The sequence below is a fragment of the Scyliorhinus torazame genome, chromosome 17, assembly GCF_047496885.1.
Source record: "Scyliorhinus torazame isolate Kashiwa2021f chromosome 17, sScyTor2.1, whole genome shotgun sequence".
In the NCBI taxonomy this organism is placed as follows: domain Eukaryota; kingdom Metazoa; phylum Chordata; class Chondrichthyes; order Carcharhiniformes; family Scyliorhinidae; genus Scyliorhinus; species Scyliorhinus torazame.
The window spans coordinates 64804182-64820192 of NC_092723.1; positions in this window are offsets into that span (position 1 = coordinate 64804182).

Below are 16011 nucleotides of genomic sequence, written 5' to 3' on the forward strand. Positions count from 1 at the left end.
ACCGGTACAGCAGGTGGAGGTAGGAGCAGCCGAGGTGCCGGACGGTCGGAGGGCAGCCCGGCCCCAGCAACCAACTGCTGCCCAGACGGTTCCCAGACCAACCCATAGACCCGATGCCGTTAGACATACAGGGACTAGACAACGGGATGACGGCCGGCTTCCAGCAGCTGCAGACGCAGGTGGAGGAGTCCATCCGCGTCCGGGAGCAGGGAGTGGTGCCGGTCATGGCTGCCACCCAGGCCGATACCACACGAGTGGCGCCCGTGGTGGTGGCAATGGGGGCAACGGTGTAAGCCATGGGTCAGGTTATGCAAGGCGTGGGGCTTCATGTGCATGCGTCATCCATGGCCCAGGACAGGGCTGCCCTACCGCAGGCAGCCATATGCCAGAGCCAGCTGGACATTGCAGCCGCGCTCCGCAGTCTGGCCCAGTCTCAGCAGGCCATCGCTGAGTGCATCGGCGGCCTGGCCCAGATGCTGGGTGGCGTCGCACAGGCCCAGAGGGAGGTGTTGCAGTCCCAGACAGGGATGGCCCACTCTCTGAGCTCCATCGCTGCTGACGTTCGGACTCTGGTCGCTACCACAGCGGACCTCCTGGACTGGAAGTGCCAGGTGTCGGTGGTGCCTCGGGGCTCGTCTCCGCTCACCCCCCCCCGTCCCATTGAGAGGCCCGGGGGCCACCGGGCACCCCGAGGGAGAAAGAGGGGCCGGGGCCTGTGCCGGTGACTCCTGCAGGGGAGGTCCCGGAACACTGCAGCACCTCAGACTCCCCCCGTTCCGTCCCTGGTGCATCTGGTGGGCAATGGATAGAACAGTGTGGCACCACGCCATCCAGCACACCCGCGGAGCAGCCTGGCCCATCCCAGCTGGGCCGCGCCAGGAAACGCGCGCCGACGGGGAGCCATGTCGTAGGGCAGGAGTCCCAGCAGTCCTCCTCCACTCCTGCTGTACCGTCTGGGAGGCACAGAGACGCAGTGGTAGGGCCCATAAGGGCAGGAAGTTAGACACCTAGTCAGTTGGCACCAGTGCAAGCTGACTGTGCTATGTCCGATGACGGCGGGGTCGGGTAGGGGACTGAGTGCCACCGTGGTCGAGAGGTGAACGAACTTGAGCCCCGCTGGGTGTAATGTGCGCCCCCCCCGGACGTCCACGCCACCCCGCCCCCAGCGATTCGACAGGGCCATGTGATGGAGTGTCCATCACGCATACAGGGACCACCCAGGTGGAGGGCGTAACTGTGGCCATGAGTCAGACATTGTCTAACGATTCTGAGCTGACAGCTCATCGCAGAGCGGGTTGTCAACATCCTCCGTGGCATCGAGCACACCCGCTTCCACAAGCAACTGTGTGAGCCCAGCCCGTTATGCCGCAGGTGGATGTGCAATGGAGGGGTGTTGCGCATGAGGTCGTGTGGGAGCTAAGGGTGGTGGGTGGTGCGCCTCATGGATGTTGTGAGAGGTGGGGGTGTGGGGTGGTGAGGTGGTGCAGTGGGGTCAGTGCCCGTGCTCAGTGACCCCCCCCCCCCCCCAGCCTCCTGATCTGGAGAGCCATGCCCTTCCCCGGGCTCCCCCCTTGGCTTCCTCCTCCTCCAGCACATCGCCCCTATGCTGGGCTATATTGTTCAGGACGCAGCAGACCACAACTATGGGGCCGACCTGCTCCGGCAGGTACTGGAGGGCCCCTCCAGAGTGGTCCAGGCACCTGAAGCACATCTTCACCAGCCCAAAACACCTCTCGAGCACACGCCTGGTTGCTGCATGGGCCTCATTGTAGCAGTTCTCCGCGTCGGTCTGTGGCCTCCGTAGAGGCGTCATCAGCCAAGACCGCAATGGGTAACCCTTGTCACCCAGCAACCAGCCACTCAGCCGGGGGTGGTGTCCCTCGAACATGGCGGGAATGAACAACTGTGCCAGGATAAACGCATCATGTACGCTGCCCGGGTACCAGGCGCAGACGTGCAGGATCTTCATCTGGTGGTCGTAGATCACCTGAATGTTCATGGAGTAGGTCCCCTTCCTGTTCATGAACACGTCCCTGTTATCCGCTGGTGACCGCATGGCGACGTGCACCCCATCGATTGCCCCCTGGACCATGGGTATCCTGGCCACGGCTGCGAATCCCTCTGCCCGGGCATCCTGGTGGGCCCAGTCCACAGGGATGCACCTGTGCACCGATGCCTGGGAGATGCCAGACAGGTACCCACTCGGCGATTGGAATGACCCCGTGGCATAGAAGTTCAGGGCCACCGTAACCTTGACAGCCACCGGGATAGCATGCCGTCCCCCTGTTCCATGCGGTGCCAGGTGTGTCATCAAGTGGCAGATATGGACGACGGTCTACTGGCTAATCCGGAGTCTCCTCCTGCATGCCCTGTCTGGCAGGTCCTCAAAGGACATGCGGCGCCGATAGACACGAGGCCTCATCCGGCGTCTCCGGCGCTGTGGCACCTTCTCCTCCACCTCCTCCTCCTCCTCCCCCCCCCCATCCACATCGGTATCCTCATCCTGTGCCTCACCCCCGTCGTTGTCCTCCTCCTCCTCCTGCGCCTGTCAGTTGGGTGGCCCTGCAGCCTGAGCGGGTGCCACCCGTCTCTCTGCTGCCCGTCCCTCTGCTGCAGCAACCGCTGCCGCCACCTCTCTGAGCCGCCTGCGCCGACGCTGCCACAGGGCTGCTGCCCCGCCACGACGGCCAACATCGCTGGCTGGTGCCCAAACATTATGATCTGCAGGGAGTGGGGGGATAGACAACAGGTTTAACCATGGTGCAGGCCCCCTCCACAACCATATGGCATGGGCTTCATTGTCGCCCTGGTTGGGCGGTTGCGTCAAGCTAGCGCCACACACACGTATGCACACCCACCCCTGGCCGCACCCTCTGTACCCTGACTCCTGTTGCTTGTTCCACATGATGGCGCCACTGATGGATGGCAGTGCCCTCACAGGGGGATGCCATGGGTGCGGCCCTGCACCTACCTGCTGGTGGGTGCTGCCGGCTGCGAGCGCCGCCCCCTTGGGGGTCCGGAACCAACCCGCACGGCCAGGGGCTCGCCCTCAGCCAGCGCCCAGGGTCGGTGCCCATCAGCCTGGCCGCCGTAATGGTGGCCGTGGCTTCGGCCTCGCCCCGCCATGGCGGGCTGTTCCCGGCCGGCAGGGCTGTCCTCCCCACGCCCTTCCCCGAACCTGGAGGCCCTCCCCCTTCACCCCCTCTCCCCCCAGCCATGCCCGTGCCCGTCTCGCCACCCGTAGGTCCCCCTTACGCCGACCCCCTCACCTCCTGCCTCCGGATCGTGAGCCAGCACGACTGGCTCACGATTTTTAACCTGGGATCATGCCGTTGGGACTTAGGCCCATTCGGGCCGCAGAATCACCGGGGCTCCGGAGAATAGCTAAATGGACCCCCTCCGGTGATTCTCCGGACCGCGTGACGCCGATCAGATCCGCGCCGTTTTGGCTTGTTCGGAGAATCGCGCAACGGTGTCGGACTGGCGTCACGCAATAAAACGCCGGGAACGGGGAGTCTCCCAACCGGCGCGGGCTGAGAGAACCCGCCCAGGACATTTGTCCTGACTAGTCCATGTCATCGCCACACAAACGTCCTCCCACTCTTCGTCATCGAACACTATCACTATATCCTTCAATTCTCTTTTATTTACCCGTTAACCTTTGTCGTGAAATCATCTATACTGTTCATCTGATCTGCTCCCTGGGATAGCAAGTTTTAAGTTCTCACCACTCTCTGGGTAATGATGTTTCTACTGGAGTCCCTATTTGATTGATTAGTGACTATTGGGCAGCACAGTAGCACAGTTGCTATCACTGCTGCCTCTCAGTGCCAGAGACCCGGGTTCCATTCTGGCCTCGGGTGACTGTCTGTGTGAAGTTTGCACTTCCTCCCCGTGCCTGCGTGGGTTTCCCCCAGATGCGTTCCTCCCACCGTCCAAAGATGTGCAGGTTAGGTGGATTGGCCAGGTTCAAATTGCACCTTAGTGTCCAGGGAAATGCAGGTTAGGTGGGGTTATGGGGATAGGGTGGGGAAGTGGGCCTAGCTAAGGTGCTCTTTCAGAGGGTGGAGGCAGATTCAATGGGCTGAATGGCGTCCTTCTGCACTGAAGCAATTCTATGGATAGTTATGGGGCGGGATTCTCCAAGCCTTCGTGCCGAAATCGCGCTCGGCGCTGGGGCGGAGAATGGGCATCAAACCCGAGATCGGGGGCGTCATTCTCCGACCCCCCGCCGGGTCGGAGAATGGCCGTTGGCCGCCGTGAATCCCGCCCCCGCCCCCGCCGAAGTCTCCGTTCCCGGAGATTGGGCGGGGGCGGGAATCCAGCCGCGCCGGTTGGCGGGACCCCCCGCTGGATTCTCCGGCCCGGATGGGCCGAAGTCCCGCCCAGGAATTGCCTGTCCCGCCGACGTAAATCAAACCTGGTATTTACCGGCGGGACCAGGCAGCGTGGGCGGGCTCCGGGGTCTTGGGGGGGGGGACGGGGCGATCTGACCCCGGGGGGTGCCCCCACGGTGGCCTGGCCCGCGATCGGGGCCCACCGATCCGCGGGCGGGCCTGTGCCGTGGGGGCACTCTTTCCCTTCCGCCTCCGCTACGGCCTCCACCATAGCGGAGGCGGAAGAGACTCTCCCCACTGCGCATGCGCGGGAAACTTTCGGCGGCCGCTGACGCTCCCGCGCATGCGCGGGGAAACTGACAGCGGCCGCTGACGCTCCCGCGCATGCGCCGCATTTCCGCGCCAGCTGGCGGGGCAACAAACGCCATTTCCGCCAGCTGGCGGGGCGGAAATCCCTCCGGCGTCGGCCTAGCCCCTCAATGTTGGGGCTAGGCCGCCAAAGATGCGGAGACTTCCGCACCTTTTTGCCGGCGCGATGCCCGTCTGATTTGCGCCGGCTTTGGCGCCAGTCGGCGGGCATCCCGCCGTTGGGGGAGAATTTCGCCCCGGGTCCTACGCCGCTCCTGCGATTCTCCAGACCCCGGAGAATCGCCGCCAATCGCACACGCACGGTCGACGGAGCGCTGGTTGGGGGCCATTGAAAGAGACCCCCGCGGTGATTCACCGACTGCAGCTGGTCGTGTTCCCACCGGCGTGGTTCTCTCGTGGTTCCACCCGGCGGGAACTTGGCATGGCGGCTGTGGACTCAGTCCGCGGCTGCCCTGGTGGGAGGCGGGCGGATCATTCACCGGGGGGGGGCACCTCCAGGATGGCCAGGCTACCGATCTGGGGCCACTGATCCGTGGACACGCGGAGCAGAGAATCGGTGCCGTTGCCGCCGGCGTGGTTGGCGGGCGCCGGCGTCGGGGGCCGCTCTCCGCGGCCGGCCCGCTTATTCTCGGCCCGAGATGGGCCGAGCAGCCGTTGTAAAAACGGCGAGTCCCGCCGGCGCCGTCCACTCCTGCTCTCAGCCGGTGGGAACTCGGCGTGGAAGGGTCGGGGGCAGCCTGTGGGGAGGAGGGGTGTGCGACCCCGGGCGGGAGGGGGGGGCCTCCGATATGGACTGGCCTGCGATTGGGGGGCTGGCCTCTCTGGCTGGGGGCCACTTTTCCTGTGCGCCGGCCCCTGTAGCCCTGCACCATGTTGCGTCGGGGCCGATGCGTTGAAGGAGGCCACTGCGCAATCGTGACCCAGCGGCGCCCAGTTCGCGCCGGGATCGACAACTGGAGCGGCGTGAACCGCTCCAGTGCCGTGCTGGCCCCCTGTAGGGGCCAGAATTAGTCCTCGGCTCGTTCACGCCGTCGTAAAACGCGACGGCGTTTACGACGCCGTGGACACTCTGCCGCGGGATTAGTGAATCCCACCCATTGTGTCTAGTTTTGTAGCCCCCAGCAAGTGGAACTTTGTAATAGATTTTGAGCAGTTCAATTTTCCATAGCTGTGTTGTACGAATCCCTGTATCTCTGTGCATTGTAACAGGCATTGTGTCCAGGTGTTGTTCCAGTTGGATTGTGTACCTATTGATAAGTGGAGCTTTTTGTCTGAATTGGGTGCACAATGTCTGCACACAGCTCCCTCCACTGGTCACATTTTGTTATACGTTTACATTGCACTTACTTTATTGGGCAGAGGAAACTGGAGCACCCGGAGGAAACCCACGCAGCCACAGGGAGAACGTGCAGACTCCGCACAGACAGTAACCCAAGCCGGGAATTGAACCTGAAACCCTGTGAAGCAACAGTGCTAGGATTTGTTACAATTTTATACACCCACCGCTCGCTCCTTACTGCGATGTCAGGCTCCCCGGCTCTCCCATCCCTGGCTGCTTTCCCAGGCATCTCTAAATCTGACTGGCTATCAGGTGGGAAAACTGTTGAAATATTCCCTCTGATTTAGTTACTGCAGGGAACACAAACGGTCAGAAAATTCCAAATCAGCTAACCGGGTGCTCCGGTTTCCTCCCACAGTCCAAAGATGTGCAGGTTAGTTGGATTGGTCATGATAAATTGTCCCTTAGTGTCCAAAGGTAGGTGGGGTTACGGGGATAGGGTAGGGGAGTGGGCAGAGTGGGCCTGTGTAGGGTGTTCTTTCAGAGGGTTGGTGCAGATACGATGGGCTGAATGGCCTCCTTCTGCACTGTTGGGATTCTCTGATTCTAACTCTCCGCCCAGACTGAGCATTTTTCTTGGTCTGCGTGGGTTAGTCGCTTACCTGGCAGAATGTTTACTAAACGTAAATGTCAGGGGAGCTGTTTCTTAAAAATAAATTTTATTAATTTTGCTTTCTTGAACCGATGCAGCCGGAGCAACAAGTGAATTTTGGGGGCTGTTGTGTTAATCAAGTGGGCTGCTCTGTCCTGGATGGTGTTGAGCTTCTTGAGTGTTGTTGGAGCTGCACTCATCCAGGCAAGTGGGGAGTATTCATCACACTCCTGACTTTTGTCCTGTAGACATTGGGCAGGCTTTGGGGAATCAGGAGGCGAGTTACTGACTGCAGGATTCCTAGCCTCTGACGTGCTCTGGTAACCACAGTATTTATATGGCTAGTCCAGTTCAGTTTCTGGTCAATGATCACCTCCCAGGATGTTACGAATGGGGGATTCAGCAATGGTAATGATATTGAATGTCATGGGATGATAATTAGATTCTCTCTTGCTGGAGATGGTCATTGGCTGACACTTGTGTGGAGGGAATGTTACTTGCCACTTGCCAAGCCTGGATATTGCCCAGGCCCTGCTGTATTTGGACAGGAACTGCTTCATTTTCTGAGCAGTTGTGGATAATACTGAACATTGTGCAGTCATCTGCAAATGTCCACTCTTCTGACCTGACGATGGAAGGAAGGTCATTGATGAAGCAGCTGATAATGGTTGGGCCTAGGTCAGGACTCTGAAGAACTCCTGCACTGATGTCCTGGAGTTGAGATTGCAACCATCTTTTTTTGTGCCAGGTATGACTCCAACCAGCGGAGAGTTTTTCCCCTGATCCCATTCATTCCAGTTTTGCAAGTGCTCCTTGTGCAAGGTGTATATTATTATATTTTAGGTATTTATTTAATTCAAATCGAAGTGCAAGGAACTAAAATTTCATCACAAGAAACAACATTAGATAGCTAGGTGGCTCCTAACTACATCAAATTTACTGGCCGTCAAACTGTAGCCAAACTAACAAGAAATTGCAGAACAGAGGAACAGAAGGAGGCCACATAGCTGCTCAAGTTTGGTCCATCCTTTAATGAGATCATAGCTGATCATCCAACATACCTTTTCCTCTTACTATCTTGAAAAAGTTAACAAAATAATTCCTCAACCTATTAAATTTCACAGAACACAACCTTAGGTTGTGTAATATCTCCATGTAAATTAACCCTTGATGTCCAGCTATCATGATGGTAGGTGTACACTGAGGACTCTCGAAGGGTAAAATATCCTTCCTATGATGTGATGTCCTGAACTGTTCACAGAATTCCAGGTTTTAAAATTATTTTACAGAATATGGGTATCGCAGGCTAGGCCAGCATTTATTGCTCATCTCCAACTACCCTTGAGAAGGTGATGGTGAGCTGTCTTCTTGAACCACTGCAGTCCATGTGTTGGAGGTACACCCACAGTGCTGTTAGGGCGGGAGTTCCAGGATTTTGACCCAGTAGGAATGGCAATATATTTCCAAGTCAGGATGGTGTGCAGTGTGGACTGGAACCTGCGGGTGGTGGTGTTCCCATGCATTTTCTGTCCTTGTCCTTTGAGGTAGTTGAGGTTCTGGGTTTGGAAGGTGCTGTCGAAGGAACCTTGGGGAGTTGCTGCAGTGTATCTTGTAGATGGTACACACGGCTGCCATTGTGTGTCACTGGTGGTCATATAATTTCTTTTTAAAGTATTTTTATTGAAGGGGTTCGTTTATAACAAACAAATGAAATAAAATATAAGCAAAAAATACACAGTAACATAAAAAAGAAAACGGATATTACAAAGTACAGCATTTGAGTTAAAAAGATGAAAATTCATCAGTTCGTAGGGCAATGTTACCATAGTAACGTTTATAAGAAGGAGGTGGTGAACCGCCTCCACCTGAGGTGGAAGCCTTCATCCGACCCCCCAATGGAAAGTTTTACTTTTTTGAGCCTCAGGAATTCCGCCAGGTCGACCAGCCAGTGCGAGGCCCTGGGTGGCGCTGCTGATCTCCATCCGTGCAGGAGTCGCTGTCGGGCTATTCGGGAGGCGAAGGCCAGGGCACGGCCCCCTCTGGCTACTCTGATACTCTGAGGATCGTCACTAATGGGCATAGCTCCACCCTAACCCCCATGACCTCAGACATGACCTTGAGGAAGGTGGTCCAAAATCTGGCAAGACCAGAACATGTAGGAATGGTTGGCCAGACCCCCCTGACACGCTCGCATCTGTCCTCCAGCTCTGGGAAGAATCCGATCATGCGTTTCCTGGTCAGGTGTGCCCTGTGTACCACCTTCAGTTCGCCAGGCTCAGCCTCGCACACAAGGAAGTAGAGTTCACCCTGTGTCGTATTTTGCTCCAGAGTCCTCCTTTATCTTGATGCCTAGTTCTTCCTCCTATGTCTCTCTTGTTTCGTCCAGTGGGGCCCTTACCACTTCTAGCAGTCGTCCATATATGTCCGTGCACTTATTCTCCCCTAATTCATCCTGTGCTGACAGTCTCTCCATTGGGTGTGTCTGGGTAGCTGGGCGAATGATGGGGCTTCCTTGTGGAGGATGCCCGTATCTGGCATTTTGGTGGAAAGGTTGTGCGGAGAGTGGAGGGGGCTATGTTTTCCCCTGGATGGGCATGTCTATGGGTTTACCAAACTCGACAGATGACAGTGAGAGCCCTGGCTAAAGAGTTGGAGGAGACTCCTGGCTCAACATCAATTCTAAAAATGGCAGAGGGGAAGCGTCATCGCCGACTGGAAAGCTGCCAATGGAGCAGTTGATGAGCTTCATTAAGGACAAATTTCGGCAACAGCGTAAAGAAATGCAGAGTGACTGGTCAAAAGTGACTGTGGGGGCAGTGGCACCTCTTTACGGGGTTTTGGGATGGGTGGAGAAGAGCCTGGAGGCGCAGGGGGCGACGATCCAGGAGGTGGAGAAGGTGGTGTCTGACCAGGGTGATTCGATTGTGTCGTCGGAGGCGGAGGTGGCGATTCGGCGGGACATGTGTAAGATGCTGCGAGCAAAGGTGGAGCACCAGGAGAATAGGACCAGGCGGCAAAATCTGTGGATGGCTGGCCTTCCGTAGGGAACAAGTGCAACGGGCTATGTTGCGAGGATTGTGGGGGGTTGGGGGGGGGAGGCAACGTGGCAGTTATGAAGGATGAGTTTGGTCATGGGCCATCTTGGGTGGGCCTGATTCAGAGTGGGGTTGGGCAGAACGTAGCTTAAGGGTGATGATGGCAGACTCTAGGGGGGTTGGTGAGGTGGAAGCCTCCGGTGAGAATCATGACATGGAATGTCCACGGGCTAAATGAGCTGGTTAAACGATCCCGGGTGTTTGCACACTTGAAGACTTTGAGGGCAGATGCGATTTTCTTGCAGGAGACACATCTCCGGGTGAAAGATCAGATGAGGTTGAGGAAGGCGTGGATTAGAGCAAGTGCTCTACTCGGGGTTTGACTTAAAGTCGAGGGGGATTGCCATATTGTTGAGCAAGAAAACGGGGTTCACGGGGCCAGGGAAATGCAGGAACCAGGGTGGGGGGGGAACCGGGTGGGGGGTGGGGGGGGGGAGGTTTGTGATGGTGAGTGGGGTGCTAATGGGGAATCTGGTGGTGTTGGTGAATGTGTATACGTCCAACTCGGTTGATGTTGGATTCAAAAAGAGGCTATTAGGGTCAATCCCAGACGTGAACTCTCACAAGATGATTATGGGGGGGGCGGTATATTGTGTAATGGAGCCAAGGGTGGGTAGGTCGAGCCCTAAGTCAATGGGGAGGTCGTGAATGGCACAAGAGCTGGGAGTGTTTATGGAGAGGATTGGGATGGTGCATCTGTGGAGGCTTGAGCGCCCAGGAGAGAGGGAGAATTCCTTCTTCTCGTATGTGTATAAGGTTTATTCCATGCTTGACTTTTGGGTGGTGCTGATGGGGGTGGAATGTGTGGAGTATGGTGTGGTAAACCACTGTTGCACCTATATTAGATGATGTATGGTAGGCCCTGTCCGACAGGTACGATGATAATCCCTGCCTGCTGGCTCCGCCCAGTAGGCAGGGTATAAATATGTGTGTCCTCCGTGCAGCAGCCATTTCTCCAGCTGCTGTGGGAGGCCACACATCTTAGAGCAATAAAGCCTCAGTTGTATTCAACTCTCGTCTTTGTGCAGTTGATTGTGCCTCAATTTAATGCTCTAAGATTTTCAGAAGATGGACCTCCGTATCAAGCCGGATCGCCTGCAGCTGGATCCGCAATCAAGTGACGCCAAAAAGGACTTTCAGCACTGGGTGGCTTGTTTCGAGGCGTACATCAACTCGGCACCAACCCCTATTCCGGAGGCTCATAAAATACAGATACTGTTCTCGCGTTTGAGCTCCAACGTCTTTCCGCTGATCCAGGACGCGCCAAACTACGCCAAAGTCATGATGCTACTCAAAGAAAATTACGCACAGAAGATGAACATGCTCTTCGCCAGGCACGTACTCGCCACTCGCTCTCAACTCCCTGGTGAGTCCACAGAAGACTTCTGGCGGGCCCTAATCCCACTAGTCCGGGACTGTGACTGTCAGGCCGTTACGGCCACCGAACATTCAAACCTCCTTATGCGGGACGCTTTTGTTACGGAGATTGGGTCGGATCTCATACGCCAGCGACTTCTAGAGGGGGCCACGCTCGATCTCACAGAGACAAAGAAGCTAGCGCTCTCTATGATGGTCGCCTCGCGCAATACACCCCCAGCCGTGCGGCCCACCCCTCCTACGCATCATGGACCCCACAGATGGCCGCCCCAGCGGGGGCCTTACCCAGCCAATAAGCCTGCGCCATGCGTCAGCCAGTGAACCCTGGGGGTCCCCGATGTTACTTTTGTGGCCAACAGAAACACCCCCACCAACACTGCCCGGCCCGCGCTGCCCTTTGTAAGGCTTGCGGTAAGAAGGGGCACTTCGCCACGGTGTACCAGTCCCGCGCAGTCGCCACTATCGCCCCCAGCCCCTCGTTTACGGACAATGGGAGCCGCCACCTTGACCTCCCCGGACCATGTGCGGCCAGTGGGCGCCGCCATCTTCCCCTCTGCGCAACACGTGCGGCCTATGGGCACCACCATCTTTTTCAAACCCCGCCACGTGCGGCCCATGGGTGCCGCCATTTTGTCCTCCCCAAGATCTTCAGGCGCCGCCATCTTGTCTCCCCCACGGCACATGGGCACCACCAGCGTTCCAGGACCCGTGCCCCCGGGCACCCCATCATCCGACACCAGCAACGACCAACCATGACTCAATTCAGTGACCATCGACCAGTCTCGTCCGTACAACCTGGCTACTGCATCGACCAGCGTTAAAAATCGATGGACACGTGACCTCTTGCCTGCTGGACTCCGGGAGCACCAAAAGCTTCATCCACCCGGATACGGTAAGGTGCTGCTCCCTCGTGGTACACCCTGCCAATTGAAGAATCTCCCTGGCCTCTGGATCCCATTCCTTGGCGAACCGGGGATACTGTGTAGTGACACTCACGGTCCAGGGCATAGAATTCAGCGGCTTCTGCCTCTACGTCCTTCCTAATCTCTGCGCTGCCCTACTACTCGGCCTGGACTTCCAGTGTAAGCTCCAGAGCCTAACCCTGAAATTCGGCGGGCCCCTACCACCCCTTACTGTGTGCGGCCTCGCGACCCTAAAGGTCGATCCACCTTCCCTCTTCGCAAATCTAACCCCGGATTGCAAACCCGTCGCCACGAGGAGCAGACGGTACAGCACCCAGGACAGGACCTTCATCAGGTCTGAGGTCCAGCGGCTGCTTCGGGAAGGCATCATCGAGGCCAGCAACAGCCCCTGGAAAACCCAAGTGGTAGTAGTTAAAACTGGGGAGAAATAACAGAATGGTCGTGGACTGCAGCGAGACCATCAATCGGTACATGCAACTCGATGCGTACCCCCTCCCACGCATACCTGATTGGTCAATCAGCTTGCACAGTACCAGGTCTTCTCAACGGTAGATAGACCTCAAATACACCTTCCACCAGCTCCCCATCCGTAAAGCTGACCATCCATACACTGCCTTCGAGGCAGGCGGTCGCCTCTATCACTTCCTCAGGGTTCCCTTTGGCGTCACCAACGGGGTCTCGGTCTTCTAAAGGGAGATGAACCGAATGGTCGACCGGTACGGTTTGCGGGCCACCTTTCCGTACCTAGACAACATCACCATCTGCGACCATGATCAGAAGGACGACGATGCCAACCTTGCAAAATTTCTCCGCACCGCCACTCTCCTAAACCTCACCTACAACAAGGAGAAGTGCGTGTTCAGCACGAACCGCTTAGCCATCCTCGGCTATGTGGTCCAGAATGGAGTTCTGGGGCCCGATCCCGACCACATGCGCCCCCTCATGGAACTTCCCCCTCCCCACTGCCCCAAGGCCCTCAAACGCTGCCTGGGGTTATTTTCATACTACGCCCAGTGGGTCCCAAGCTATGCGGACAAGGCCCGCCCACTCATAATGTCCACCCATTTTCCCCTGACGGCCGAGGCTCAACAGGCCTACACCCGTATCAGAGCCGATATCGCCAAGGCCGCGGTGCACGCAGTAGACGAGACGCTGCCCTTTCAAGTGGAGAGCGACGCATCAGACGTCGCCCTATCCGCCACCCTCAATCAGGCAGGCAGACCCGCGGCATTCTTTTACCGCACCCTTCATGCCTCAGTGATTCGGCACTCATCCGTCGAAAAAGAGGCCCAAGCTATCGTTGAAGCTGTGCAGCATTGGAGGCATTACCTGGCCGTCAGGAGATTCACTCTCCTCACTGACCAACGGTCGGTAGCCTTCATGTTCAATAACACACAGCGGGGCAAGATCAAGAATGATAAGATCTTGAGGTGGAGGATCGAGCTCTCCACCTACAATTACGAGATTTTGTATCGCCCCGGCAAGCTCAACGAGCCCCCAGACGCCCTATCCCGAGGTACATGAGCCAGCGCACAAGTAGACCGACTCTGGGCCCTGCACGACAGCCTTTGTCACCTGGGAGTCACACGGTTGTACCATTTTATAAAGGCCCGCAATCTGCCCTACTCTGTCGAGGAAGTACGGACAATCACCAGGGACTGCCAGGTCTGTGCGGAGTGCAAGCCATACTTCTACCAGCCGGACCGTGCACGCCTGGTGAAGGCCTCCCGCCCCTTTGAACGCCTCAGCGTGGATTTCAAAGGGCCCCGCCCCTCCACCGACCGTAACACGTTTTTTCTCAGTGTGGTCGATGAGTACTCCAGATTCCCCTTCGCCATCCCATGCCCCGATATGATGTCTGCCACCATCATCAAAGCCCTCAACACAATCTTTCCTCTGTTTGGTTTCCCCGCCTACATCCACAGTGACAGGGGATCCTCATTCATGAGTGATGAGCTGCGTCAGTTCCTGCTCAGCAGGGGTATCGCCTCCAGCAGGATGACAAGCTATAACCCCCAGGGAAATGGATAGGTAGAGAGGGAGAACGGGACGGTCTGGAGGGCCGTCCAACTGGCCCTACGGTCCAGGAACCTCCCGGCCTCCCGCTGGCAGGAGGTCCTCCCCACTCCATTCGGTCACTACTGTGCACCGCCACTAACAACACACCCCATGAACGTCTCTTTGCTTTCCCCAGGAAGTCCACATCCGGGGTGTCGCTCCCGACTTGTCTCGCAGCTCCAGGACCCGTCCTTCTCCGTAGGCACATCCGAATCCACAAGGTGGACCCGTTGGTGGAGAGGGTGCAGTTGCTCCATGCGAACCCCCAGTATGCCTACATGGCGTACCCTGGTGGCCGCCAGGATACTGTCTCCCTCGGGGACCTGGTACCAGCAGTTTCCCCACACACACACCCCTCCGGCCTGGCGCCACCCTCCCCTTCCCCAGCGCTCCCAGCAGCAACCCCCGGGGACCACCCGTCCTCCCCCTGCCCACGCCCGAGGATGAAGAGGATTTCGGCACGCTCCCGGAGTCACTGAAGGCCATACCAGCATCGGCATCGCCGCCACCAATACGTCGCTCCCAGTGGCACATCAAGGCCCCGGATCAGTTGAATCTCTAACTGGACTTCAAAATACATTTTTTTTCTCACAGAAATTGGACATGTAAAATTCGGTTGTTGTATATAATTCTCCACCACCCCCGCCGGACTCGATTTTAACAGGGGTGAATGGGGTAAACCACTGTTGCATCTATATTAGGTGATGTATGGTAGGACTTGTACTACAGGTACGACGGTAGTCCCTGCCTGCTGGCTCCGCCCAGTAGGTGGAGTATAAATATGTGTGTCCTCCGTGCAGCAGCCATTTCGCCAGCTGCTGTGGGAGGCCACACATCTTAGAGCAATAAAGCCTCAGTTGTATTCAACTCTCGTCTTTGTGCAATTGATCGTGCATCATATGGGGGAATAGTGACTTCAGACCACTCTCCACATTTTCTAGACATGAGACTTTGTTCAGGTCAGGTGCAGAGGCCGGTGGAGGTTGGATTTGGGGCTTTTGGCCGACAAGGAGTTCTGTGGGAAGGTGACGGTGACGATTAAGAATTATGTTGAGCGCAATCAGAATGGGGAGGTATCAGCAGCCACGTTTTGGGAGGCCTTGAAAGCGGTGGTACCTCCATGAGGTTTTCCACTCTACCAGGTCAAAGGCTTTCTCTGTGTCCAGGGAGATAATCATCTCTGGTGCCTCCTCCCTGGGAGGGGTCATGACTACGTTCAGCAGGAGTCTGAAGTTTGCTGTCAGCTTTCTGTCCTTGCCAAACCCAGTCTGATCTTCTGCAATTACTTCTGGTAAGTAACTCTCCCATCGCCTCGCCAGAACCTCCGCCAGGACTTTCGCATCAGTGTTCAGGAGTGAGATGGGTCTGTAGGACCCACCCTCCGTCAGGTCTTTGTTTTTCTTTGGGATCAATGAGATCGAGGCCTGTTCCAGCATGGGTGGTAAGGCCCCCTCGACAGCAAGTCGTTAAACATCACCTGCAGGTGCGGGGCCAGTGCTGCCGCAAACCTTTTGTAGAAGACCCGCCGGGTCCTAGTGCCTTCCCTACCTGCATGGAATTAAAGGATTCCACGATCTCCTCCAGACCCAGCGGTGCTTCCAGTCCCTGTCCCTTTGCCTCCCCCACAGCCGAGAAGTCCAGCCCATCCAGGAACTGCTTGATCTCTGAGTCTCCCTCCAGGGACTCGGGGTGTATAGTCCCTGGTGGAAGGCCACATAGGCTGTGTTGATCTCCTCTGGGACCATGAGCATCAGTCCCTTCTCATCTCTAATCTGTGCTATCTCTTGTGAGACCGCCTGCTTCCTCAGCTGGTGTGCCAGTAGGTGATTGACCTTGTCCCCATATTTGTAAAAGGTTCCCCATGACTGGCAGACCTTGCTCACTGCTTTCCCAGTGGAGAGCAGGTTGAATTCCATTTGTA